The sequence below is a fragment of the Mobula hypostoma genome, chromosome 1 (assembly GCF_963921235.1).
Source record: "Mobula hypostoma chromosome 1, sMobHyp1.1, whole genome shotgun sequence".
Classification (NCBI taxonomy): domain Eukaryota; kingdom Metazoa; phylum Chordata; class Chondrichthyes; order Myliobatiformes; family Myliobatidae; genus Mobula; species Mobula hypostoma.
Window position 1 is genome coordinate 136467611 of NC_086097.1, and position 26786 is coordinate 136494396.

At 45.2% G+C, this 26786-nt stretch overlaps 1 long non-coding RNA gene across 5 annotated transcripts; it reads right to left on the bottom strand.

Annotated features, from left to right (window-relative positions):
- Positions 1-408: 408 nt before the first annotated feature.
- Positions 409-26343, bottom strand: LOC134350702 (uncharacterized). 5 transcript variants are annotated; one of them, XR_010018973.1, is made up of 4 exons: positions 25959-26343; positions 24928-25020; positions 23556-23666; positions 409-1306 (listed from the first exon to the last, which is right to left on the bottom strand). It is a non-coding gene; the product is annotated as an uncharacterized LOC134350702 (long non-coding RNA). The 5 variants fall into 5 exon arrangements; XR_010018972.1 differs by lacking the exon at positions 23556-23666 and having other exon boundaries at positions 24936-25020; XR_010018971.1 differs by lacking the exon at positions 23556-23666.
- Between the last annotated feature and the right edge of the window lie 443 nt (positions 26344-26786).

The window sequence follows — 26786 nt, forward strand, 5'->3', positions numbered from 1 at the left end:
TGTGCACCTGACAGTAAATTTAACTGGATTGACCTTTCATATATATCCTCCCCTCCTGTCTACTATCCCCTCCTTTTGTCTCTTACTTCTGTTCACCTGCACTCCCACCTCCCCTTCCACCTATTCTCCATCCTGATCCCTTTCCAGCTTCCCTCTCCAGTCACTCAGTCCGCCCTCCTCCCCTCCCTGCACCCTTCCCCCCCTCCCCCATCTGCAAGACCATTAGCAGCCGTTATCCGCGGGCAGTACCGGGCAAATTGCGCTGGTGGTGTTTTGAGTGGTTAGCCCCTTTAAGGACTGGATCCAGAGGTCACAGCTGCATGGACGAATGCCAGCTGTGCAGCGCAGCTATAGAATAATTTGTGTCAGATGTGCAGAGACAGAGAACAATGCCATTTCATAACCCAGTGTTTCTTAATAGGAGCTATATTCAAACAGCATAACCTTAATGGCACTTTGCAATTCAACAGCCTTTGCACTTTAGACACGAGCAAGGTGAATTATAGACGGACAGTTGTCACAACACAACGTAGCTTAAGCAAGCTGACATAATGTGGCTGGAGGCCTGAGCCTGAGCCAGTGCATTATTACAGTCAACTGCACAAATAGGTTATGTAGCTCTTTGATAATCCTGATTCCAGCCTGTCTGTTAAAGCATATTCAGGGTCCAAAGTTCAAAGTAATCTTATTTTCCAAGCACAAATATGCCACCGTATATGCAGTCCTGGGATTCATTTTCTTGCGGGCATTGACAGTGAATACAAGAAGCACAATCGACGCAGTGGGAGATCGTACCCGACAGGGTGGACAAACAACCAGCGTGCAAACGGTAGTAAACTGTGCAAATACAAAGGGATAATAATAAATAAATAAACAAATCAATCGATCAGTAAGTAATAAATATCGAGAACATGAGATGAAGCGTTCCTGAGGTAAGTCCATAGGTTGTGAGAACAGATCAGTGATGCGGGGAGTGTAGTTGAGAGATGTTGTCCCCTCTGGTTCAATAGCCTGATGGTTGAGGGGTAATAACTGTTCCTGAACATGGTGGTGTGTGTCCTGAGGCTCCTGCGCCTGCTTCCCGATGGCAGCAGTGAGAAGAGAGCGTGGCCTGGACGGTGGGGGTTCCTGATGGTGGATGTTGCTTTCCTGTGACAGCGCTCCGTGTAGATGTGCTCAATGATAGGGAAGGCTTTACCTGTTGGACTGAGCTGTACCCAGTACTTTTTGTTGGCTCTTCTTTTCAAGACATTGGCGTTTCCCATGTGATGGCCTCCTATACGCGCCTCTCTCCTCCCTGTGTTTCCTGGGAGTGGGATGATCGAGGGAGAGTGTGCATGAGGCAGGGTAACCAGAGGAGATAAACAATACCTCCGCTCGACCAGGCTTCGGCCACTGGCATTTGCCTTCACTGCAGGTAGAGCTGCTCCCTGCCAGTTCCGGCCACACCAGTTCAACCCCGACCCCTGTGCTGCTTGTGTGGAGTTTGCATGGCGCAGGGAGACGGTCTCGGATAAGATTAGGGTGGCATGATAGAGTAGCAGTTGGCATAACTTTATTACGGCGCCAGCAACCCAGGTTTGGTCCCGCCACTGTCTGCAAGGTATTTGTACAATCTCCCTGTGACCTCGTGCATTTTGTATGGCTGTTCCGGTTTCCTCCCACATTCCGGAGACATACGGGTTAGAGGTTAATTGGTCACATGGGTGTAATTGTCTGGAGGGGCCTGTTACTGTGCTGCATCTCAAAACAAGTAAAATCAGTTAACAAAATTAGCAACATCAGACAGAAGCGAAGAGCGTGACAGAGGGCAGATTGTAGCGGTTGTTGTCCTGTGCAGCAATTTGGTCAATATCTTGGTAATAAAAGCAAATTCAGCAAACATATTGTGGAACGTTGTCCTGTGCAAAGATTACCAGATCACCAAGCCCCTGTCCAGCTCCAGTTGCCAAGATGTTAAGCTGTAGCCCTACAGCTGTTGGCTGACTGCGAGCAATATCTGCCTCCCATGACTCATGTTTTGCCACTCTTCTGTGATCCAATAGACTTAGACTGCCAAACTTGCTCCAGCTGTGAACATCAAGCCACATGTGTTCATGTGATGGATTTAACTTAACTCCCTCAGCACTGCGGTAAAACATTCATAATCCTTGCTGGACTGTGTCCATTAACCAGGCAGTAAAACGTGCTCTGATGGCAGCACAGTTTTCACACTCTCTGGACAGACAGATACGGGACTTGGGTAAGTGTAGGCCATCCCCACCCATCGGGGAACAGGTCAGAACGGGGCAGCTCTGTGGCACAGCTGGTAGAGCTGCAGCCACCCCACCCCGTGCCAGAGACCTGGTGTCAGTCTTGACCTTGGATGGTGTGTGTGTGTGTGTGTGTGTGTGTGTGTGTGTGTGTGTGTGTTTGTGTGTGTGTGTGTGTGTGTGTGTGTGTGTGTGTGTGTGTGTGTGTGTTTGTGTGTGTGTGTGTGTGTGTGTGTGTGTGTGTGTGTTTGTGTGTGTGTTTGTGTGTGTGTGTGTGTGTTTGTGTGTGTGTGTGTGTGTAGCTCTCTGGCCACTTGGGTTTTCTCCAAGCGATATTCATAGAACTACACAGCACCGTCACAGCTCCACAACCCGAATTGCCCACACTGACCATGATGACTATCTACACTAATCTCATTAGCCTGCGCTTGGCCCATATCCCTTCCTACCATGTACTTGTCCGAATTTCTTTTAAAAGTAATAATTACAGACATCTTCCCCACTTCCCCCGACATCTGTGTAAAAAATTCAGCTTCCCTTTATAGATTTCACCTTAAGTGCAACTCACTAGTCTTACACTTCCTTACCCTGGAGAAAAAAAATATACTGTGACTATCTAACCCCTCTCTGCCCCTTATAATTTGGTAAATCTCTATAAGGGCACCCTTTAGCCCCCTTTGCTCTAGTTTCTTCTCTTATCCTAAAGATGCATGAATTGATTGGTGATTTGGCCACTGTAAATTGCCCCCTGTATGTAGGTGAGAGGTGGAATCTGGGCGAGTTGGTGGGAACATGGGAAGAATTGTCATGAGTCCTGCAAGTCTCTGCGGCTTGCTGGAGAACGTTGATCTTCTCAGGTTCTCGAGCACCTGTATTTACTAACTGTTATCTTAACTAGAGCCGTTAAGCCCTCATGCTTTCGGTTTAATCTGGTCAAGTTAATTGTAACTGGCATGTGTTTCCTACATTCTATGAATATTTAAAGAGTCTCCAGCTAGCTCTTTAGTGGAGCCCTATCGTGTTATGTGGACCAGCTGGTGGTGTAGCGGCATCAGCACCGGACTTCAAGGCAGATGGTCCTGAGTTCAAACCCAGCCGGGTCTCAACCTGGGCAGCAGCAGAGTCTGCACTGAAGAAAGGCCTGGCAATCTACTTCCATGAAAACCCTGTGTTCAACATCGCGTTACATAGTCACGGTAATCGCTGTCCCTCTGCACATAGGTCCAGTCCTGCCACCATGACAGGAATAAACAATGGGATCAGTACAAACAGGTGGCTGATGACCGGCACGGAGTCAGTGGTCTGAAGGACCTGCTTCCAGGTGACCCTAGATTCCATGTAGTCCCACTCCAGAGGTTCGGACATGTAGAAAATAGAGGACGTAGCACAGAACAGCACAACACAGGAACACATCCTTCGGCCCACACGTCTGTGCCAAACACAATGCCAAGCTAAACGAAATATCGTCTGCCTACATGTGACACACATCCCTCCATTCCCTGCCTGTTCTAACTAAAAGCATCTTAAATGCCACTATCATACCAGCTCCCAGCACCATCCAGCAGCCTGTTCCAGGCACCTATTACTCTGTGTGTGGGGGGAAGAAAAAACTTGCCCCATGCATCCCCATTAAAATTCCCACTCTCACCTTAAATAGATATCCTCGGGTATTTGACCTTTCTACCCTTGAGAAAAGACTAATCTGCTCTATCTATGCTCCTCAATACTATAAACCTGTATCAGGTCATCCGTCAGATTTGGATGCTCCAGACAATCTAGTCAAATTTATCCAACCTCTCATTATGGGGGCCTGTGACTAGTGGAGTGCTGCAGGGATCGGTGCCGGGTCTGTGTTGTTTGTCATCTACATTAACAATCTGGATGGCGATGTGATAAACTGGATCAGGAAATGAGCAGATGACACCAAGAATGAGGGTGCAGTGAACAGCAAGGAAGACTATCAAAGCCCGTAACAGGATCTGGAGCAGCTGAAAAATGGAAGGTGGAATTTAATGCAGCAAGCAGGAGGTGTTGTACTTCGGAAGAACAAACCAGGGTAGGACTTACACAGAGATCAGTAGGGCACAGGTAGAACAGAGGGATCTGGGAATACAGGTCCATAATTCCTCGGAAGTGGCATCACAGATAGACAGGATTGGAAAGAGAGCTTTTGGCACATTAGCCTTCATAAATCAAAGTATTGAGTACAGGCATTGGGATGTTAGGTTGAAGTTGTATGAAACATTGGTGAGGCCTAAATTGGAGTATTGTGTGCAGTTTTGGTCACCTACTGGAAAAATATTTAATGAGTAGAGAGAAAATTTACAAGGATGTTGCTGGGTCTTGAGGACCTGAGTTATAGGAAAAGATTGGATGGGGTTAGGACTTCATTCTCTACAGCACAGGAGAATGAGGGGAGATTTGATAGAGGTATACAAAATTATGAGGGGTTTAGACAGGGTAAATGCAAGCAGGCATTTATCATTGAGGTTGGGTGAGACTAGAATTAGAGGTTATGGGTTGAGTGTGAAAGGTGAAATGTTTACGGGGAACATGAGGGGGGTGAGAGTGTGGAAAATGCTAGCAGAAGTTTATTTATTTACTTAGTGATACAATGCAGAGTAGGTCCTCCCAGCCCTTCAAGCCATGCCTCCCCAGTAATCCCAAATAAGCCAATTAACCCTAATCACAGGACAACTTACAATGATCAATTAACCTACCCCGTATGATATTTGGAGTGTGGAAGGAAACCGGAGGACCAGAGAAAACCGATGCATTCCACGGGGCAGACTCGTTATGGAACAGCACCGGGATTGAACTCTGATTCCAGAATACCCCGAGCTGTAACAGCATCGTGCTAAACACTACACTACCATGACATCCCATACCTTCATTATTACTGAGTGCACCAAGTGTAGCAGATCTAAATATGGTGAAATTGGTTTATCGTTGTCACATGTACTGAGGCACAGTGAAAACCTTGTCTTGCATGTGCCATCATCTATACAGATCATTTCATTACAACAGCACTTTGAGGTGGGACAAGGGAAAACAGTAGCAGGCGTAGAATATAACGTTTATAGTTACTGAGAAAGTGCAGGGCAAGCAGACAAAAAAGTGCAAAGTCATGACAAGGTAGATTGTGAGGCCAAATATTCATCTTTATCGTACAAGGTGCTTATAACAGTGGGGTGGGAGCTGTCCTTGAGTGTACTTTCAAGCTCTAGGATCTTCTGCCTGATGGGAGGAGGAAAGAGAGAGAATGGCCAGAGCCAGAGTGGTCCCTGACATACCAGCAGCGAGAGGTCTGTCAGAATCAGAACAAAGTTTTTTATCACCGGCACGTCATGAAATTTATTGTTTTGTGGCGACAGTGCAGTGCAAATCATAAAAATTGCCATATGTTACAAAAAATGCAAAAGAGGCATAATGAGGTAGTGTCCATGGGTTAGCTGACTGTTCAGAAATCTGATAAAGGACAGGAAGAATCTGTTCCTAAGATATTATGAGTCCTGTTCCTCCTCCTTGATGGTAGGAAGAAGAAACCATCCATGCCTTGGATGGTTTAAGATGGCGATGGTGAAGCCCGGGAACTACTCAGCAGCAAACAAAACAAAGAGTACAACTTTATTACTAATACTTTTTCTGGTAAAGTTTATGGTAAACAATCACCACAAACAATGGGGAGGCGAGCAAAGGCGAGTTATATTTGAGGGTCAAAGCAAGTACAGGCGAGACAAAGTCAAGGCGAGGTTGAAGCAGATTCAGGGCAAATTCGGGGCAAATGGAGGCAAGGAAGAGTCGAGACCCATCAAGAGCAAGGAGACACCCGAGGTTTGATTGATCTAAGTGCCAGGCCATTTTGGAAAGGTCGGGTACGGGCTGAAACATGGTGGCAGGGTCCAGACCCAGAGTGTATCGAAGTGTCAGCGCCCGGGCTCTAGAGCAAGGAACAACGTGCTGTTTGGACCATTTAAATGCCAGTCCAGATTGAAAAGGCAGGGCGTTGGGACCAGAGGCAAGAGCTGGGCTGGTTCTGCTCACTGCTCTGCAATATTTACTCAGCTCTGTGCTGAACTGAGGTTGAACCTGCGGCCTGCTCCAGCTGCTCCAGGCTTCAGGTCTGAGGACTCACTTTTGTTCTGAATGCCATTTGCTTACTTTTATTGTTTGCACGACTTGTCTTTCTTTCCTCTGCCCATTGGGTGCTTGACAGTCTTCTTTTAAAATTGGTTCTTTTAGGTATCTTTGTTTTGTGGCTGCCTGTAAGGAGATGATTCTCAAGGTTGTATAGTGTACGCATGTTTTGATAATAAATGTACTTTGAACTATGAACGTCCTTAATGATGGATACAGACTTCATGAGGTGCCACCTCTTGAAGATATCCTCTTCAATGGGGAACGTTGTGCTGTGATGGAGCTGGTTGAATCTACAATCCTCTGTAGCCACCTTTGATCCTGCACATTGGAACCTACATGCTAGGCAGTGATGCAACCAGTCAGAATGGCCCCCCATGGTACGTCTGCAGAGACTTGGTGACATACCAAATCTCCTGTTCTAGATAAGAGTCCAAAGGAGGGAAGGCTGGTTTCAATAACAGTCTGGGCAGAGCCTATAACTTGCTGCAATTTCTTTCAGTCTTAGGCACATTTGCCATACTAAGCTATGATGCATCCACCAAGACACAAGGAAGTCTGCAGATGTTGGAAATTCAAGCAACACACACAAAAAATGCTGGTGAATGCAGGAAGCCAGCTCTTAGCTCCATCCCTCCCCTCCTGTTTTCTCCTATCATTTCCAATCTCCCCCTCCCCCTCCCACTTTCAAATCTCTTACTATCTCTTCTTTCAGTTAGTCCTGACGAAGGGTCCCGGCCCGAAACGTCGACTGTACCTCTTCCTAGAGATGCTGTCTGGCCTGCTGTGTTCACCAGCATTTCTTGTGTGTGTTGCTTGAATTTCCAGCATCTGCAGATTTCCTCGTGTCATAGCGTTACTAAACTTTAGAGATAAGGGTTGTGCTTGTTGGTTCATGAACTGACAGTTGAAAGGAAGTGGCTGTTCTTGAATCTGGTGACGTGGAACCTGAGGCTTCTGTACCCGACGTTGGCATGGCTCAGACTGTGGGGATCTTCGAAGATGGATGTTGCCTCCTGTGGATACTGTCACTGACCGTGAGGCATTGCACTGTGTCCGTTACTTTCTGCAGCTTCTTGCATTCCTGAGCATTCAGATTGCTGTACCAGACCATGATGTAACCGGCCAAAATACTTTCAATAGTACATCCACCAGATCAAGTTCCTCTGAATTTCAGTATTTCCTTTAGTTTTGTTTCCTGTCCCCAGGTGCTCTGCTTGGGGTTACCACAGTACAACCCATAACTGGAGCCCCTGGTGACGTTACATTGCCTGTTGCCTCTCTGCTTTATATTTCAATCAACTTTCAAACTTGGGGTTACCTTTAGAAGTTAATTTATCCCACTTTTGACTCTAGCATCTTAACATCTGCAAACAAAGTCGTCTTGTCTTTGGTCAATACTTTCATCACAGGATTAGCTGTCTCATGTTTGTGGGATTTCCTCCTTTAGGTCTGCCTTTGTGACTCTGGGACCTTTCATCTCTGTGGAGTGCCGGCCTGAGAGGAGCCTTCTCACACAGCCGTTCTTTGTTCTGCCTCCACCTTACCCTCGCTCTTTTCCGCGTTACCTCCGCCTGACGCATTCCCTGATTCACTCACGGCTTTCTGGAGCCCAGGCTTTTCCTTCCCCATTCCCTGTGAGGAAGTCAGCAGCATCAGGTTCCTGGGCGTTAAAATCTCCGATGAGCTGTCCTGGGGCCAGCACATCAATGGCGATAGGTACAGACATGAGATTCTGTGGCTACAGAAGAAACGTCAGGATGACGAGTTGCCTCCTGCATGCTAGGGTCAAGGATGACTATGAGCGGCCGCAGAATATTCTCATGTGGGAGGGTGAACTGCCAGAGGTCGTTGTTGATGTAACATTCCTCACACAATATGGTAAAGGTTTTACTCTGCAAGGAGCAATTTTGGATTTCTTAGGGAATGAGGTGGGCCAAGTAATTGAAGAAGCAGTTGGGGAGCACTCCAGGGTCAGCAACCACAACATGTGAGCTTTAAAATAGCTGTTCATAAAGGCAGGGTGGGTTCACAGGATGAAGTCCTGTACTGGAGCACGGCCAACTTTCAGGGCATTAGGCAGAATCCAGCTGGGGTGCTCTTCAGGAACAGTTGCTAAATGGGAGGCTTTTAAAAGGGGCAGCATGCTCCTGTTAGGGTGCAACAAAAGTCTAGAAATGGAAGTGAGGGTCCTTGTCTCAGTTCATCCTGAGCATGTGCACAGCAGAGAGCTCTCTGATCTTTACTTCCTGAGAAAGCTAAAGAAATTTGGCCTGCCCCCTAAAACCCTCACTAATTTTTATAGATGCACTGTAGAAAGCATTCTTCCAGGGTGCATCACAACCTGGTATGAAAGTTGTCCTGTCCAAGACTGAAAGAAGCTGCAGAAGATTGCGAACACAGCCCAGCACGTCACACAAACCAATCTTCCGTCCTTGGACTCACTTTACACCGCACGCTGTCGAAGCAGTGCTGCCAGGATAATCAAGGACACGACCCACCCAGCCAACACACTTTTCATCCCTCTTCCCTCCGGGAGAAGGCTCAGGAGCTTGAAGACTCGTACGGCCAGATTTGGGAACAGCTTCTTTCCAACTGTGATAAGACTGCTGAACGGATCCTGACCCGGATCTGGGCCGTACCCTCCAAATATCTGGACCTGCCTCTTGGTTTTTTTTTGCACTACCTTACTTTCCCTTTTCTATTTTCTATTTATGATTTATAATTTAAATTTTTAATATTTACTATCGATTTGTACTCCAGGGAGCACAAGTGCAGTATCAAATATCACTGTGATGATTGTACGCTCCAGTATCAATTGTTTGGTGACAATAAAGTATAAAGTATCTATGGGTTGTTCCCAAGCACAGACACACAAACACACACACACACACACACACACACACACACACCAAATGCTACTGAAAGATCATCGGCTGAGTGGTTTACCCCAAACTTGCTGGTCTTGCAGTATGATGAGCTGGCCTTGAGGGAATGTCACCAACTTGCACTCGCCAGGCTGCAGGGGTATGTGCTGAGAGATGCCATGAAGCTTGGTGCAACCAGCACAATGGTTCTGTGGACAAGGACCACTGTCTAGGGTCATGCCACCCTGAACGCAGAGGGGATAAATCTGTGTAGAAGAGTCTCAAGCATTTAAAGCTTCTTTCATTCCAGGAGGCCACACGAGTGACAATGACGCTCTGTACACAGAAGGTACCGACACTGCTCATGTATGTAAAACCAATATGAATGTATTGACTGAACGACAACCGTAATGTAAAGAATGCCATGCAGTCCATTGTTTTTTGTATTCTTTGTATGATATATTTTTGATGAATAAAGTTTATCTTTAAAATCAAAAGGTAGGTACTCCTCCACTCCTTTAAGAGTTGGCACATTGTGCCAAGGGTTGGCAAAGAACCAGTCCACTACTGGCTGGCGAATGCTGAATGACTTCACTTCACTGTAATCAGGTGTGCTACGAGCCAGCACTGAATGAGGCTTTGTGTGCTGAGGGTTCAAGGTTTTATGAGCTGGACTGTTGACTCTGAATCCTGGCCAGAAGTGGAGCGCTAGGACCCTGAATCTCAGTGTCCCTGAGAGGAATCTCCCCCACCGAGCTGCGGCTTTGCTGGGGCCAGGTGGACCAGACAGTCCCTGCCAAATTCAAGTTCCAATCAGTGGACTCCCAGCAACAATAGCCTCTCAGCTCCCAGATGTCAGAGAAAGTGAGCCAGGGGATTGCCAGCATTCTCATTAGCCGGATCTTCACTACATATTGTAATTCCTACGAGATAGGCAGGCCCAGAATCTGTGCCCCCTTGTAAATAAAATCTGTAGTACTCTGATCCATGCTGGTATTAATGTGCGTGTGTGTGCGTGTGTGTCACACTGCCTTATCATTATGTCATCTCTGCCTCCTCTCCCAGTCCTTGTAGGATAAGGCCACAGAGTTTAAGTTTTAAGTTGCTGACGTGGCAGTGAGAACAAAGGAGCACAAGGGTGATGGTTTGAGCTGGGCCTTTATATAGGAGCCAGTGTGATATGACACAGCGCAGCTCAACGCCATCAGCCCTACGCACACTGTGTAACAGATTCTGTCACATCTTCAAACGTTAACAGCATTAATAATATGCAGGTCAACCTTTTCCTTTTATCATCTTTGACCTACAACTGACCTCAGGGTTAATTCTGCCTTGACCTTCACACCCATACAGAAGGTAGAGACAGTGATGAGTATGGTTTGAGGTCACATTGAATCAGGGCTCAGTCACTGCATTGTTCCAAGGACACAGCCTAGAGCAGCCCCCCTTGGGCCAGCCCACTCTAACACAAGCATTCTGCTGTGACTGGAAGCGGCTTGGAATTGGTGTGGTGTGACTTTCAATGGTCTCTTCTCTATCACCTCCTTCAACCTCTCTGGCTCGCTGCTCCTTTAACACACATCTGTGACCTAGCCTTTCATCGTCTGTCCTAATACGTGGCTCAGCCACAGGTTTCATGGTCACAGAGCCATAGAAAGTCTCAGAGTAGAATCAGGCCCTTGGGCTCACAGAGTACATGCCAATCATCAACACACCTAATTTTTAATAATCCTAATTTCCCACACTCCCATCAATTTCTCCCAAATTTTACCACGTACCTACACATGGGGGGAGATATTAATGGCCTATTAAACAACCTACTGAAACATTTTTGGGATGTGGGAGAAAACAGGAACAACCCTGGGGGAATCAGCCACTTGCAAACTCCATGACAACAGTCCTGGAGGCTGGGATTGAAACCGGGTCTCTCGCACTGCGTGGATGCTGCAGCAAGGGTGATGGCTGAACAAGGCCTACATACAGGAGCCAGTATGATACGACATGGCCCGACCTCATCAGCCCCACACACACTTTATCAGCTGTGCCATTGGGCCACTCCTTCAGCTGGTTACAGACTCGTGAACAACTTTGTTGTGTTCTACCATCCCACATCTGAGTTCCTCCATTTATAATAGTCGATTTTAATTGTTGTTAAATTGTGCACCTCAGAATGGACCCCATCACTTTGCTGCCAATTTACAGCTGCTTTCGTTTGTACATTTTTCAGCCACATTCTTCAATGGGCACTGAAGACTTGCATTCAGTACCGTGGACAAGGGGACTGAGCGTACGGCAGCCAGATTTGCTGATGAGACAGTGATAGGTTGGTTTGTCGATTGTGAGGAGGACACAAGGGATCTGAAGAGGGATGTAAAGAAGTTAATTGAGTGGGCAAGAAGTGAGAGTGTAATGTGTATATTGTGATGTTGTCCAGTGAAAAATGGCAAAATAAATAAATACTTAAACAGAGTGAGATGACACAATCATGTGTTACAAAGGGATTCTACAGTGTGAATGTATGGAGGGGGTAAGGAGTTATCGTGCCGGTTGAGTTAGGAGGACTAGTGGAATATTGGGCTTTATTTCAAGGGTATAAAGGTGGGAACCTTTGATGCAACTCTTCAGGGTGCTGGTGAGGGGTCCCTAGAGTACCAGGTACATTACTTGAAGCAGAATGTGCTGGATTTGGAAGCAGTGCAGCAAAGGCTCACTGGATCAATTCTTGTGATGAAGAGGATTTTGTGCGAAGAGAAGCTGAGAAAGTTAGGCCTCAAATCATTGAAGACTAAAAGAATGAGGGGTGATCTTATTGAAACGTAAGATTCTGAGGGCAGTTGATAGGTTGGACACTTTTCCCCCATGTTGTTTCAGATTGGGGTGTATGAAGTGTCAGGGAGGGGTAGCACTTCTGGTGGGGGAACATGTCGTGTCCTTTTTCAGGGCGGTTAGTCCACCTTTGCTCCCCACCTGGCACTCAGCTCTCACCTGTGGCTCCTCGTAGCTGTTTGCATGCGACAGCGGCCACACCCCAGGCAATGGCTTCGACAAGCCGGCTAAACCAGGTGAGGGTATCCGACGGGTCTCAAACCCTCGGTGAGATAGGGAGTTGCCTATCCCAGCATGTGAAGACAGACTCTGACGGATTGAGTGGACAAGACCAATGGAAAGTCCAATGGTCAAGAAGGCAGTCTCTGCAAGCGTCGTGGAACATGTAGAGCAGGACAAGACACACAAGACGTCCTGGTCATCCACTGCACCTAGTCCCATCTCCAGCCGTCTAGACTCTGTCTTGTCACCGGATCCAGATGGGAATTGGGAAAGGAGAGTGAGGCTGACACTGCGCAACTCTCCCTCACTTAAATCCAAATCACGCGCTAGTCTCAACACCATCATTATGGTGTCGAGGTCCTCATCGACGTCGACGACGGACGAACACACATGTTGTTTCAGAGTAAGGGGTTGGCCATTTCAGATGGAGGTGAGGAAGAATTTCTTTTCTCAGAGATTTGTGACTCTTTGGAGTTCATTACTGCTGAGAGTTGTGGGATGGTGTCAGTCAGTATGTTCAAGGGAGAGACTGACAGACAAAAGAACAGCGGAACAGAAAGAGAGCAGGACAGTTGTGCTGAGACCAAGATGAGAACAGACATGACCTTATTGAATGGTAAAGCATCTTCAAGGGACTATGTGAAGAACAAGTTGCTGGAGGGTCTCACAGGATAGGCAGCATCTGTGGAGGGAAATGTAAAGTTTCGGGCCAAGACCTTTCACCCAACAGAGAAAACGTTGAGCCTCAGATCTCTTTTAACCCATGTCTTATAGTTTTAGATTCCACTGGGAAAAACCAGTGACTATCCACCCTATCTATGCTCCTCATGACCTTATCTACCTCCCCTCACTCTCCTACTGTCCAGGGGAAAATAAACCTCAGCCTATCCGGTCTCCGCCTATACTCAATTTCAATATGCTCCTAAGTTTTCCATTCTGAATAGACTTTGCTGAGCTTAAAATACTGCCCTCTTTATTCCTTGACAAGTCCTACCAACTTCAATCAGGAAACTAAGTATTTATTGAGAGTTGGGACCTCTCTCATTCTTAAGTAGGTCCTAGCTCCAAGTACCCTAAATTAATTTATAAAATGAACAAAAGAGTTTGTGGAAAACACTTCCTTGGAGAAAGCATTGCTGAATTATATGTGTGTGTGCGGTTCTGGACTGAAGTGAATGAATACAGAGTTACTGAGGGATATACCAAAGAACAAACATCTTGCAGAGTTGCATAATACTGGGGAGTATTAATCAGTAGCTGCTTAGAAATCAGCCTCTAGGTGGGCTCCAGTTTTGGGAACCAGCACTTATAGTAAACATTATGTACTTTTGTTGCTTTAGTTTCTCCGATTTTGGAACTAATAGTGTCTCTTTAGGCCAACATCTGCCTTGAATTACCCCTGCTGATATTTTATTCTTACTGTGCTAACTCTACAATGTTGGCTCTATGACATGTTACCATACCAGGGAACTGAATTAAACTACCTTCTTTATATACCTCTGTCATTTTCCCTGCAGCTACCAAGTGAGGAAATTGAATCAGCATCTTTATTGTCTTATCATTCTCTCTCTCTGTAATTTTCTCTACCACCCCCCACCCCTCCTTATCTCTCTAACCTCCTCTGGCCACCCAAATCCCTCCTTATCTCTGCAAACCCCCTCAGCCCTATACCTCCCTCATCTCTATAACCTCCTCTAATACAGTAACCCTCTTTACAACGCTGCAAGAATCCAATTATAACACCCACTGCTTCCCAGATTCCCTCTTTAGGATGGTCCCCACACCCATCCGATTGGCCTAGCCTTTGGTCTCCCTCCCCAATACATGACTGGGTGACAGATTTTGTTGGGTGAAGCTCCTGCAAAGCAAGTTCGATTTACTGGTTGGAAAGTGCTTTATAAATGCAATGGCTGATGTTATTGATGGTCCCGGCTATGTCATGGTAGAATTGCTCCTGAACTGTGGCGGCTTGATAAAGTACTGCTTCAACGCATCTCCAACTGAGGAGTTGTAACCTGGTTGTCTCTGAGAAAAGATCTCTGTGCCGATGGGAGCTATTTCATTTGGGAACAGTTTAAAACATACAACATAGAACTCAATAGCACAGTTCAGCCAAACTTTTAACTAAGATCAATCTAACCCTTTCCTCCTATATAGCCCTCAATTTTTCTTTCATCCATGTCCCTACCTAAGAGTTTCTTAAATGTCCCTAATGTATCTGACTCTATCACCACCCCTGGCAGGGTTCTCAGCGCACCCTCTGAGTACAGAATATACCTCTGATGTCCCCCCTATACTTTCCTCTAATCACTTAAAATTATGTCCTCTTGCATTAGTTATTTCCACCCTGGGAAACTGTTTCTGGCTGTCCACTAGATCTCTGCTTCTCAACATCCTCTACACCTCTATCAAATCACCTCTCATCCTCTTTCACTCCAAAGAGAGGAGCCCTAGCTTGTTCAACCTATCTTCTAATCCAGGTAGCATCCTGGTAAATTTCTTATGTACCCCCTCTAAGGCTTCCACATCCTTTCAATAATGAGGTGACCAGAACTGAATACAATATTCCAAGTGTGGGCTAAGAAAGGATTTATAGAGCTGCCACATTACCTCTTGAACTAAATCCCTGACTAATTAAGGCCAGCACACCACACGCCTTCTTAACGGCCCTATTAATGTGCGGCAACTTTGAGAATCTATGGATGCAGACCCCAAAATCCCTCTGTTTCGCTATATTATCCTGCCATTAGCCTTATATTTTGCCTTCAGGTTCAACCTTCCAATGTGTATCACTTCATAATTTTCTAGGTTGAACTCCATCTGCTGATTCTCAGCCAAGCTCTGCATCCAATCAACCTCCAAATTCAATGAGCAACAAAATCATCCAATTGGATTTCCTTTCCTTCTCTTATCATCTTTGATGGAAACCTTTCTCCCACAAGAAAGGTGTCAAAACAATGGAATAATAAGTTTAGGGAAGGAGAGTTGGAGACATTTACTTGTAAAGTTTACATGCCAGTTTTCAAAAGTGAGCAGGGCCTGTTGGAATTTGGCTCTGGACCAAGAGGTTGCCTGGATCATTAACACGAGCTCATAAAAATATGCGAGGTGTAAAAGAGTGGCCATTGTGAGAGCAGCCATTGTTGGAGTGGGCCAGAATTAGAGTGGGGTGATTTGGCTCAACAGGCTTCAACAAGAAGGCTTAAGTAAATCTCTAGTAAGCTTTTTTTCTCTTTCTTTGTCTATTGGTACATAGCTAGTGTATTCAGAATGGTCTAGGGTTAGCGGTATGTTCTTTGCGTGAGATGTGGCAACTCTGGGAGACCTCTAGTCTCCCTGATAACTACATCTGCATGAAGTGCATCGAACTGCAGCTCCTTAGAGACCATGCTAAGAAACTGGAGCTTTGGCTCGTACAGAAAAATGCGGAAGTGATAGATATAAGCTACAGGGCAGTAGTCATCCCCGAGTTGCAGGAGGCTGGTAGCCAGGTGACTGTCAGGAAAGAAAAGAGAATAGGCAGCCAGTGGAGAGTACCCCATGGCCATCTCCCTGAATAACATGTATACCTCTTTGGATACAGTTTGGGTGAGGGGGTGACCTATCACAGAAAGCAATGGTGATGGGGTCTCAGGTACTTAGTCTGGCTCTGTGGCTCCAAAGGGGAGGGGAGAGAAGAGGAGTGCAGCAGTGATTGGGGATTCTATAGATAGAGGCGATTCTGTGGAAATGAAAGAGACACCAGAATCATATGTGCCTTCCCAGGTGCTAAGGTCAGGATGTCTTAGATCAGATCCACAGCATTCTAAAGGGGGAGGGTGAACAGCCAAAAGTCGTGGTACATATTCTACCAATGGCATAGGTAGAAAAACAGATGAGTTCCTGAAGAGAGAAGTATGAAGAAAGCTGAAAGGCGGCTTTCTTCATACTCCAGTGAGCGCAAGAATAGGATGATCAGGCAGATGAATGCTTGGCTGAGGAATTGGTTCAGGGGGCAGGGTTTCACATTTCTGGATCATTGGGATTTCTTCTGGTGAATGTATGACCAGTACAAAAAGGACAAGTTACACCGGAACTTGAGGGGAACCAATATCCTTGCAGGCAGGTTTGTTAGAGCTGTTGGGGAGGGTTTAAACTAATTTGGCAGGGGGATGGGAACTAGAGTGATAGGGCAGAGGAAGGGGCAACTGGTGTAAAGTAGATGCAGTGTGTAGTGAGACTGTGAGGAGGGACAAGCAGATGATAGTGTAAAATTGCAGAGAGTGAGATAAATTCAAGTGTAATGGAAGAAATCAAAAAGGGTGATCAATACAGGACTGAAGATGTTATATTTGAATGCACACAGCGCACGGAATAAGATAAATGATCTTATAGTGTATTTGGAGATAACGTTATTATGGAAATCACTGAGTCAGGGCTGAAAGAAGGTTATAATCAGGAGCTTAATATTGAAGGATACATATTGTGTCAAAAGGGCAGGTAGGTAGGCAAAGGGGGTGAGGTGTTTTGCTAGTAAAAAATAAAATCAAGTCCTTAGAAAGAGGTGGCATAGGAAGATATAGAATCCTTATGGGTACAGTTAAGGAACTGCAAGGGTTAAAAACCCCTGATGGGAGTTATATACAAACCTCCGTACAGTAGCCGAGATGTGGGGTACAAATTACAGTGGGAGATAAAAGGACATGTAAAAAGAGACAATGTTATGATAGACTCAATGATTTTAATATACTGTACAGGTAGATTGGGAAAGCTAGGTTTGAGCTGGATTCCAAGAGAGGGAATTTGTAGAATGCCTATGAGATTGCTTTTTAGAGCAGACTGTAGTTGAGTCCACTAGGTAAAAGGCAATTCTGTATTGGATGTTGTGTAATGAACCAGATTAGATTAGGAATCTTAAAATAAAGGAACCTTTAAGAGGCATTAATCATAATATGATAGAATTCACCCTACAGTTTGAGAGGGAGAAGCTAGCGTGTCAGGGGGTGTGTGTTGTTGCTTGGAAAGTTGAAAGGTCTGAAGGAAAATTAGTCAACTGGACCAGATGGACTACTAACCAGGATTCTGAAGTGGCAGCTGAAGAAATTGTGGAGCATTAAAAAAGTTCAAAGTTCAAAGCAACTTTATTATCAAAGTTTATATACGTCAGCATATACAGCCCTGAGATTCATTTTCTTGTGGGCATACTCAATAACACCAATAACCATAATAGAATCAATGAAAGACCACACCAAAAGAGCAGACAACCAGTGAGCAAAAGATAACAAACTGTGCAAATACAAAAAGAAAGAAAAATAAATAACAATAACAATAATAAATAAACAAGGAATAAGTATCAAAACATGAGATGAGAAGTCCTTAAAAGTGAGTCCATAGGTTGTGGGAACAGTTCGGTGATGAGGCAAGTGAAGTTGATTGATTTTATCCCCTCTGGTTCAGGAGCCTGATGGTTGAGGGGTAATAACTGTTCCTGAAGTTGGTGGTGTGAGTCCTGAGGCTCCTGCACTTTCTTGCTGGTGGCAGCAGCAAGAAGAGAGTATGACCTTGGTGGCGGGGGTCCCTGATGATGGATGCTGTGTTCAATTGGTAATGTTCCGTGTAGATGTGCTTAATGGTGGGAGGGCTTTACCCATGACAGACCAGACAGCATCCACTACTTTTTGTAGGATTTTCCATTCAAGGATGTTGGTTTTTCCATACCAGGCTGTGCACTAGATACTGGAATGGTTCTGGAGGTCAGGAAAATTCCAAATGTCACTCCACTCTTTATGAAAGGAGGGAGGCAGAAGAAAGGAGATTATAGGTCAGTTAGCATGACTTCAGTGTTTGGGAAAATGTTGGAGTCCATTATTAAGGATGAGGTTTTGGGGTACTTGAGGACAAATGATAAAACAGGCCAAAGTCAGCATGATTTCTTTAAGGGCAAATCTTGCCTGACAAATCTGCTGGAATTCTTTGAGGAAATAACAAGCAGGATAGGCAAAGGAGAATCATTGGACGTTGGTTACATGAATTTTCAGAAGGCCTTTGACAAGTTGCCGCACGTGAGGCTGCTTAACAAGTTAAGAGCCCATGGTGTTACAGGGAAAATATCAGTACAGATGGGAGATTGACTGACTGGCAAGAGACAAGAGGGTAAAAGGAGGCCTTTTCTGGTGGTATTCGCAGGGGTCAGTGATGGGTCTGTTTCTTCTCACGGTATATATTAATGATGTTGGAATTGTGGCCATGTTTGCGGTTGGTATAAAGATAGGTGGAGGGACAGGTAGTAGTGAGGAAGCAGGGAGTCTGCAGAAGAAATTGGACAGATTGGAAGAATGGGCTAATAAGTGACAGATGGATTATAGTGTAGAGAAGTATATGGTCATGCACTTTGGTGGGAGGAATAAAGGTGTAGATTATTTTCTAAATGGGAAGGAAATTCAAAATTCATAGGTGGACTGGGACTTGGGAGTTCTTGTGCAGGATTCCCTAAAGGTTAACTTGCAGGTTTACTCAGTGGTGAGGAAGGCAAGTGATTCCAGGAATGAAAGAGTTAACATATGAGGATTGTTTGATGGCTCTGTTGTTTAGAAGAGTGAGGGGGGATCTCATTGAAACCTATCGAATATTGAAAGTCCTAGATAAAGTGGATGACGAGAGGATGTTTCCTATAGTTTCCTATAGGACTGGAGGGTACAGTCGCAGAATAGAGAGACATTCATTTAGAACAGAAATAAGGAGGAATTTCTTTAGCCAGAGGGTGGTGAATCTGTAGAATTCATTGCCAAAGACAGCTGTGTAGACCAAATCATTGGGTATATTTAACGCAGAGGTTGATAGGTTCTTGATTAGTCAGGGAATCAAAGGTTACGGGGTGAAGGCAGGACACTAAGCTTGAGAGAGATCAGAAATCATCCATGATGGAATGGTGGAACAGATTTCATGTGTCTAATGGTGTAACTCTGCTCCTCTGTCTTATGCGGGAATCTGTGGAAGGCCATCTTCACCCAAAGTTTCATTGAATGTGCAGCATACTGTCTGAGAAGGTGGTGGAGACAAATACTCTTACAACATCTAAGAAGTATCTGGAGTGTACTTAATGACTCTTTAATACTCTTTATAAATATGTATGTACAAAGTATCTCATGTGGGCTTTACAGATTGAGCCAGCATTTAATTACCCATCTCTAGTTGCCCTTCAGACGATGGAGGTGAAATATACAGGGTCACGAGAAAAGTAAAGGGTATGAAATTAATTAGATAGCTGTACAAAAAAGGTAGAAACAGTCAGAATCTTTTTCCAGGATAGAAATGTCAAATGCAAGCACATACACATTTAAAGTGAGAGAAGGAAAGTTTAAAGGAGATGTGGAGGACAATTTTTGGTACACCATTAGATCATAAGACCCATAAAATATAGGAGCAGAAGTTGGCCATTTGGGTCTACTGCACCATGGCTGATTTATTTTCTCTCTTGCCGGGAACGGGCTGGCAGGGATAGTGGTGGAAGCAGATTTGACAGTGGTGTTTAGGAGACTTTGAGACAGTAACATGAAATATGCAGGGAATGGAAGGATGTGGATCACGTACATGCAGAAGAGGTTTGGCTTACTCATGTCCAGAACAGACGCTGGGGGCCAAAGGGCCTGTTCCTGAGCTGTACTGTTCTATGTTCATTGTTATTCATCCAAAGAGCCCTTCATTAAATTTCTGCATTCACCCCTTGGTCAGAGCATTAGTGATAAAGTAGGAGGTAGGAGGGAGTAGAAGAAAGGATGGAAGGAATAGAACCGGGGATGGTGTAAGACAGAGCAGGGATATACAATGGGCTTTGGGAAAATGAGGATCTTGTGTTCTTAAGTACTAACCTGAGGTTACAAACACAGTGAGGACAACAACCTTCCCTGTGTGAACTTGAGGATCTCAGGAGCAATGATATATTAATGCCAAAAGGTAACTGGGGAGGGTTTTTTTTGGCTAAAATATATACATGGAGATAGTTGAACTGAAAGCAGAAGAACAAAATCCTCATCAATACACAATCTGCCCGAGGAATTCAGCATCAATGAAGGGAAATGGACAGGTGATGTTTCAGTCAACCCTTCCTCAGGACTGGAAAGCTGGGGGAGGAGTGGAGTAAGAGCTGGCAGGTGGGGAAGGGGGAGAAAGTGGGGGTGACGAAAGAAACTGAGAGCTGATAGTTGGAAGCAACAAAGAGCTGAAGAATATGGAACCTGACAGGGCAGTGGACCATGGAATAAAAGAGCTGAGGAGAGGAACAGGAGGAAGGAATGTGTGGGAGACCAGCAGATTGCGAGGGCAAGGGAGGGGAAAACAGCAAGGTGATAGGGCCAGTGGGATAAACGAAAACAAAGGGGGACAGAGGGGAATGATTACCGGAAGTCAGAGAAGGCAGTGTTCATGCCAAACAGAATATGAGGTGTGGTTCCTCTAATCTCTGCAGAGCCTGAACTTGGCAGTAGAGAAGGACATAGACAGACATGTGTGTGGGAATGAGAAAGGAATTAAAATAATTAATCACTGGAAGGCACTGGCTGTTAGGGTGGACAAAATGAACCCTAACCTTATGTAACAAATTAGACCATAAGACCATAAGACCATAAGACCATAAGACAAAGGAGCAGAAGTAGGCCATTCGGCCCATCGAGTCTGCTCCACCATTTTATCATGAGCTGATCCATTTTATCCTATTTAGTCCCACTGCCCTGCCTTCTCACCATAACCTTTGATGCCCTGGCTACTCAGATACCTATCAATCTCTGCCTTAAATACACCCAATGACTTGACCTCCACTGCTGCCCGTGGCAATAAATTTCATAGATCCACCACCCTCTGACTAAAAAAATTTCTTCGTATTTCTGTTCTGAAAGGGCGCCCTTCAATCCTGAAGTCATGCCCTCTCGTACTAGACTCCCCCATCATGGGAAACAACTTTGCCACATCCACTCTGTCCATGCCTTTTAACATTCAAAATGTTTCTGTGAGGTCTCCCCTCATTCTTCTAAACTCCAAGGAATACAGTCCAAGAGCGGACAAACGTTCCTCATATGTTAACCCTCTCATTCTCAGAATCATTCCAGTGAATCTTCTCTGTATCCTCTCCAACGTCAGCACATCCTTTCTTAAATAAGGAGACCAAAACTGCCCACAGTACTCCAAGTGAGGTCTCACCAGCGCCTTATAGAGCCTCAACATCACATCCCTGCTCCTATACTCTATTCCTCTAGAAATGAATGCCAACATTGCATTCGCCTTCTTCACTACCGACTCAACCTGGAGGTTAACTTTAAGGGAATCCTGTACCAGGACTCCCAAGTCCCGTTGCATCTCAGAACTTTGAATTCTTTCCCCATTTAAATAATAGTCTGCCCGTTTATTTTTTCTGCCAAAGCGCATAACCATACACTTTCCAACATTGTACTTCATTTGCCACTTCTCTGCCCATTCTTCCAATCTATGCAAGTCTCTCTGCAGACTCTCCGTTTCCTCAGCACTACCGGCCCCTCCACCTATCTTCGTATCGTCAGCAAATTTAGCCACAAAGCCATCTATTCCATAATCCAAATCGTTGATGTACAATGTAAAAAGAAGCGGCCCCAACACTGATCCCTGTGGAGCACCACTGGTAACTGGCAGCCAACCAGAATAGGATCCCTTTATTCCCACTCTCTGTTTCCTGCCAATCAGCCAACGCTCTATCCATGTATGTAACTTTCCTGTAATTCCATGGGCTCTTATCTTGTTAAGCAGCCTCATGTGTGGCACCTTGTCAAAGGCCTTCTGAAAATCCAAATATACAACATCCACTACATCTTCCTTGTCTAGCCTACTGGTAATTTCCTCAAAAAGTGTAACAGGTTTGTCAGGCAGGATTTTCCTTTAAGGAATCCATGCTGAGTTCTGCCTGTCTTGTCCTATGCCTCCAGGTACTCTGTAACCTCATCCTTGACAATCGACTCCAACAACTTCCCAACCACCGATGACAAGCTAACAGGTCTATAATTTCCTTTTTGCTTCCTTGCCCCTTTCTTAAGTAGCGGAGTGACATTTGCAATCTTCCAGTCCTCCGGAACCGTGCCAGAATCTATCGACTTTTGAAAGATCATCGCTAATGCCTCCGCAATCTCCACAGCTACTTCCTTCAGAACACGAGGGTGCATTCCATCTGGTCCAGGAGATTTATCTACCTTTAGCCTATTCAGCTTCCTGAGTACTTTCTCTGTCATAATTGTGACTGCACACACTTCTCTTCCCTGCCACCCTTGAGTGTCCGGTATACTGCTGATGTCTTCCTCAGTGAAGACTGATACAAAATACTTGTTCAGTTCCTCTGCCATCTCCTCATCTCCCATTACAATTTCTCCAGTATCATTTTCTATCAGTCCTATATCTACTCTCACCTGTCTTTTACTCTTTATATACTTGAAAAAGCTTTCTTGGTTTCCTTTTGTAAGGTTTTAAAGACTTCCCAATCCTCTGTCTTCCCACTAATTTTTGCTTCCTTGTATGCCCTCTCTTTAGCTTTAACTTTGGCTTTGACTTCTCTTGTCAACCACGGTTGCATCCTTTTTCCACTCAAAAATTTCTTCTTTTTTGGAATATACCTGTCTTACACATTCCTCATTTCTCGCATAAACTCCAGGCACTGCTGCTCTGCCGTCTTTCTCGCCAGTGTCTCTTTCCAGTCAACTTTGGCCAGTTCCTCTCTCATGCCACTGTAGTTTCCTTTACTCCACTGAAACACCGACACATCAGATTTTGGCTTCTCTTTTTCTAATTTCACAGTGAACTCAATCATGTTATGATCACTGCCTCCTAAGGGTTCCTTCACCTCAATCTCTCCAGTCACATCCGGTTCATTACACAATACCCAATCCAGTACAGCCTATCCCCTAGTGGGCTCAACAACAAGCTGTTCTAAAAAGTCATCTCGCAGACATTCTACAAATTCTCTCTCTTGAGATCCAGTGCCGACATGATTTTTCCAATCTACTCGCATGTTAAAATCCCCCACAATTATCATAACACTGCCCTTCTGACAAGCCTTTTCTATTTCCAGTTGTAATTTGTAGTCCACATCCCTGCAGCTGTTTGGAGGCCTATAAATAACTGCCAGCAGGGTCCTTTTACCCCTGCTATTCCTTAGCTCAACCCATAAAGATTCTGCACCTTCCGATCCTATATCACCTCTTTCTAATGATTTAATATCATTTCTTACCAATAAAGCCACACCTCCCCCCCCCCTGCCTACCTTCCTATCCTTCCAATACACCGTGTATCCTTGGACGTTCAGCTCCCAGAGACATGCATCCTTTAGCCAGGTCTCAGTGATGGCCACAATATCATACCTGCCAATCTGTAGCTGTACAACAAGATTATCCACCTTATTCCTTATGCTGCATGCATTTAAGTACAACACCTTAAGACCAGTATTTGATACTTTTTGCTTTGATTTCACTGCAACTTTTTTGCACTGCAACTCATCCCAATGGCTACACATTTGCCCCATCACCTGCCTGTCTTTCCTGACATCTTTACTGCTCACTATCTTAGATTTATTTCTGTTTTCCCCTTCCTCTGCTCTATCATTCCGGTTCCCATCCCCCTGCCAAATTAGTTTAAACCCTCCCTAACAGCTCTATTAAACTTTCCCGCCAGGATATTGGTCCCCTTCGGGTTCAGGTGTAACCTGTCCTTTTTGAACAGGTCATACTTCCCCCAGAAGAGATCCCAATTATCCAAGAATCTGAAGCCCTGTCCCCTACACCAGTCTCTCAGCCAGGCGTTCATCTGCCTGATCCGACTACTCTTGCCCTCGCTAGCACGTGGCACAGGTAGCAATCCCGAGATTACTACCCTGGAGGTTCTGCTTCTCAGCTTCCTTCCTAACTCCTGGAAATCTCTCTTCAGGACCTCCTCCTTTGTCCTATCTATGTCATTGGTACCAACATGTACCAAGACAACTGGCTGCTCACCCTCCCCCTTTAGAATATTCAGGACCCGATCCGAGACATCCCGTACCCTGGCACCTGGGAGGCAACACACCATGCGGGTATCTCTGTCAGGCTCACAGAATCTCCTGTCCGTTCCCCTGACTATGGAATCCCCCACGACTACCGCATTTCTCTTCACCCTCCTTCTCTCCTGCACAACAGCGCCAGGCTCAGTGCCAGAGACCCGGTCACCGTGGGCATCCCCCGTCAGGTCACCCCCCTCAACAGCATCCAGAACAAGATATTTGTTGCTGAGGGGGACAGCCACAGGGGTCCTCTCCACTATCCGGGCATTTCCCTTCCCTCTCTTGACAGTGACCCAGTGTTCTGACTCCTGTAGCCTAGGGATGGCTACTGACTCCTGTAGCCTAGGGATGACTATCTCCCTGTAGCTCCTACCTAGCACCTCTTCACTTTCCCTGATAAGCAGTTGGTCATCAAGCTGCAGCTGCAGATCCCTAACACGGTCCCTGAGGAGCTGCAACTCGGTGCACCTGGCGCAGATGTGGCCATCAGGGAGGCTGGAAGTCTCCCAGGATTCCCACATCTGACACCCTGAACAAAGCACTAACCCTGCAGGCATGCTATCTAATTCTACACGAATGAAACAGGAAAAATGTGTCTACTCACCCACTTACCTTGCCAAACAGACAAACTTTTTAAACTGTTAGCTGTGAGAGCCTTGCTGATTCGTCCGGGCCGACGAATATATTAATCATGGGTCTAAAATAACAAAAATTGATATAATTTGCCAATTATAAACTTGTCATGCTCACTGGCATAATAAAGTTACCTCATTGATACACAGAAATTCTATTAATTTAAAGTTTAATGCTCAAAATAATGTCACATCTAAACCCAAAAGCTGAAGATACTGAAAGAACTGTAAGTTATAACCTAGGTTATAGCTCCCTCCAGTGTTACTTTCAGTGACCTGCTAGAAAAAGACAATAGAAAAAGGAATAGTTTGTTGACTTATATTTGACAATGTTTAATGAACTTCGTGAAAAATTTATAGTCCAAATTGTGCTTTATGAAATTGCCAGAGAGAAATGTGCCCTCCCACCTCAAGTACAACTAACTGGAAACGAGGGATAGACATAGGCTTGAAGAAGGTTAAGAAGCTGTGGTGGAAAGATTACAAAGTCTAGGAAGGAAGGTAAATGAGAACAGCAGTAGCCCCTGCACCGTAGTGCCTTGCTTTGAATTAGATTGAGGCAAATTTCTGCCGTAACTCAATCTCCCATCCACAATGGGTGATATCAGATTCTTGAGCAGACCTCTCAGACACTAACGACAAATTATTGATCCAACCTACATCAAACTAGCAATCTACCTCATGGTTGTCCTTGCTCTTTACTCACTGCACTTTCTCAGTAACTGTAATACTGGCTTTTGTTTTCTTTTCCTTTTTACTCCTTAAGTGTAATTATGTATGGCATGACCTCTCTGGATGGCAGACAAACAAGTTTTTTTTTACACTGTATCTCATTACAACAATAAACCATTTCTATTTCCAATTCCATCATGGTTATAGTCATAAAGTTACAGACTCTTCAGCCCACTGAGGCTCTACCAACCACTAACTTACACTAATCCTGAACTAATCCCTATTTTTTCCCCAACATTTTAATTGACTTGCACACAATTCTATCACTCACCTGTACACCAGGAGTAATTTACCTCAGAACCTGAGGCGTGGGAGGTAGCTTGAACACCCTGAGAAATCTCACATAGTCATAGTGTGTGGCTCCAGATTCCAACGCCTGCCATTGTGTCTTCTTCATGCATTATCCGAGACTGGGATTGAACCCTGGTCCTCAGTGCTGTGGTTAATGCTCATAAACTGACAAACTCAACCAATCCCACACAACTGTGCTGCATTTTGGGGATTATATTTTCAACTGGCCCATATCATGCAGCTTCAGCAGATTGTTTAAGGGTGTGATCTCCAGGTCTCTCCCCACCTGTGTGATAAGCAGCCTCCTGACTCCACAATCATTTTAACATTCTGTCCTCTAGTACTGGTCTCAGCCCACTAGTGGAAATAGTTTATCCACCGGTCAAGTCTTTTGATAAATCCAGAGTCTTAAAGGCTCCTTCCACATGTGGCATCAGTTCACTTGCACGTTTTCCAGTCAGGTGTACATGATGTGGCCTTGATTACACAGGAGAAAACAAACACAGACCAGGTATCTGCTTCACAGAACACCTTTGTCCAGTCTGAGAGGCTGACCTTGAGGTTCCAGATGCCTGTCACCTTATTTCTCCGTCCATAAGACACAAGAGCAGAATGAGGCCATTTGGCCATTGAGCCAGCTCTGCCATTTGATTATGGCTGAATTATTATCCCTCTCAACTCCAATGTACCCCCTCTCTGAGCTCTCCCTCTGGCCTCTTACCCTGTTTCAGTGAAGCTCAACATAAACTCAAAGAAAATTACCTCATCTTCCAACTAGGCACATTACAATCCTCACCAACCAATCTTG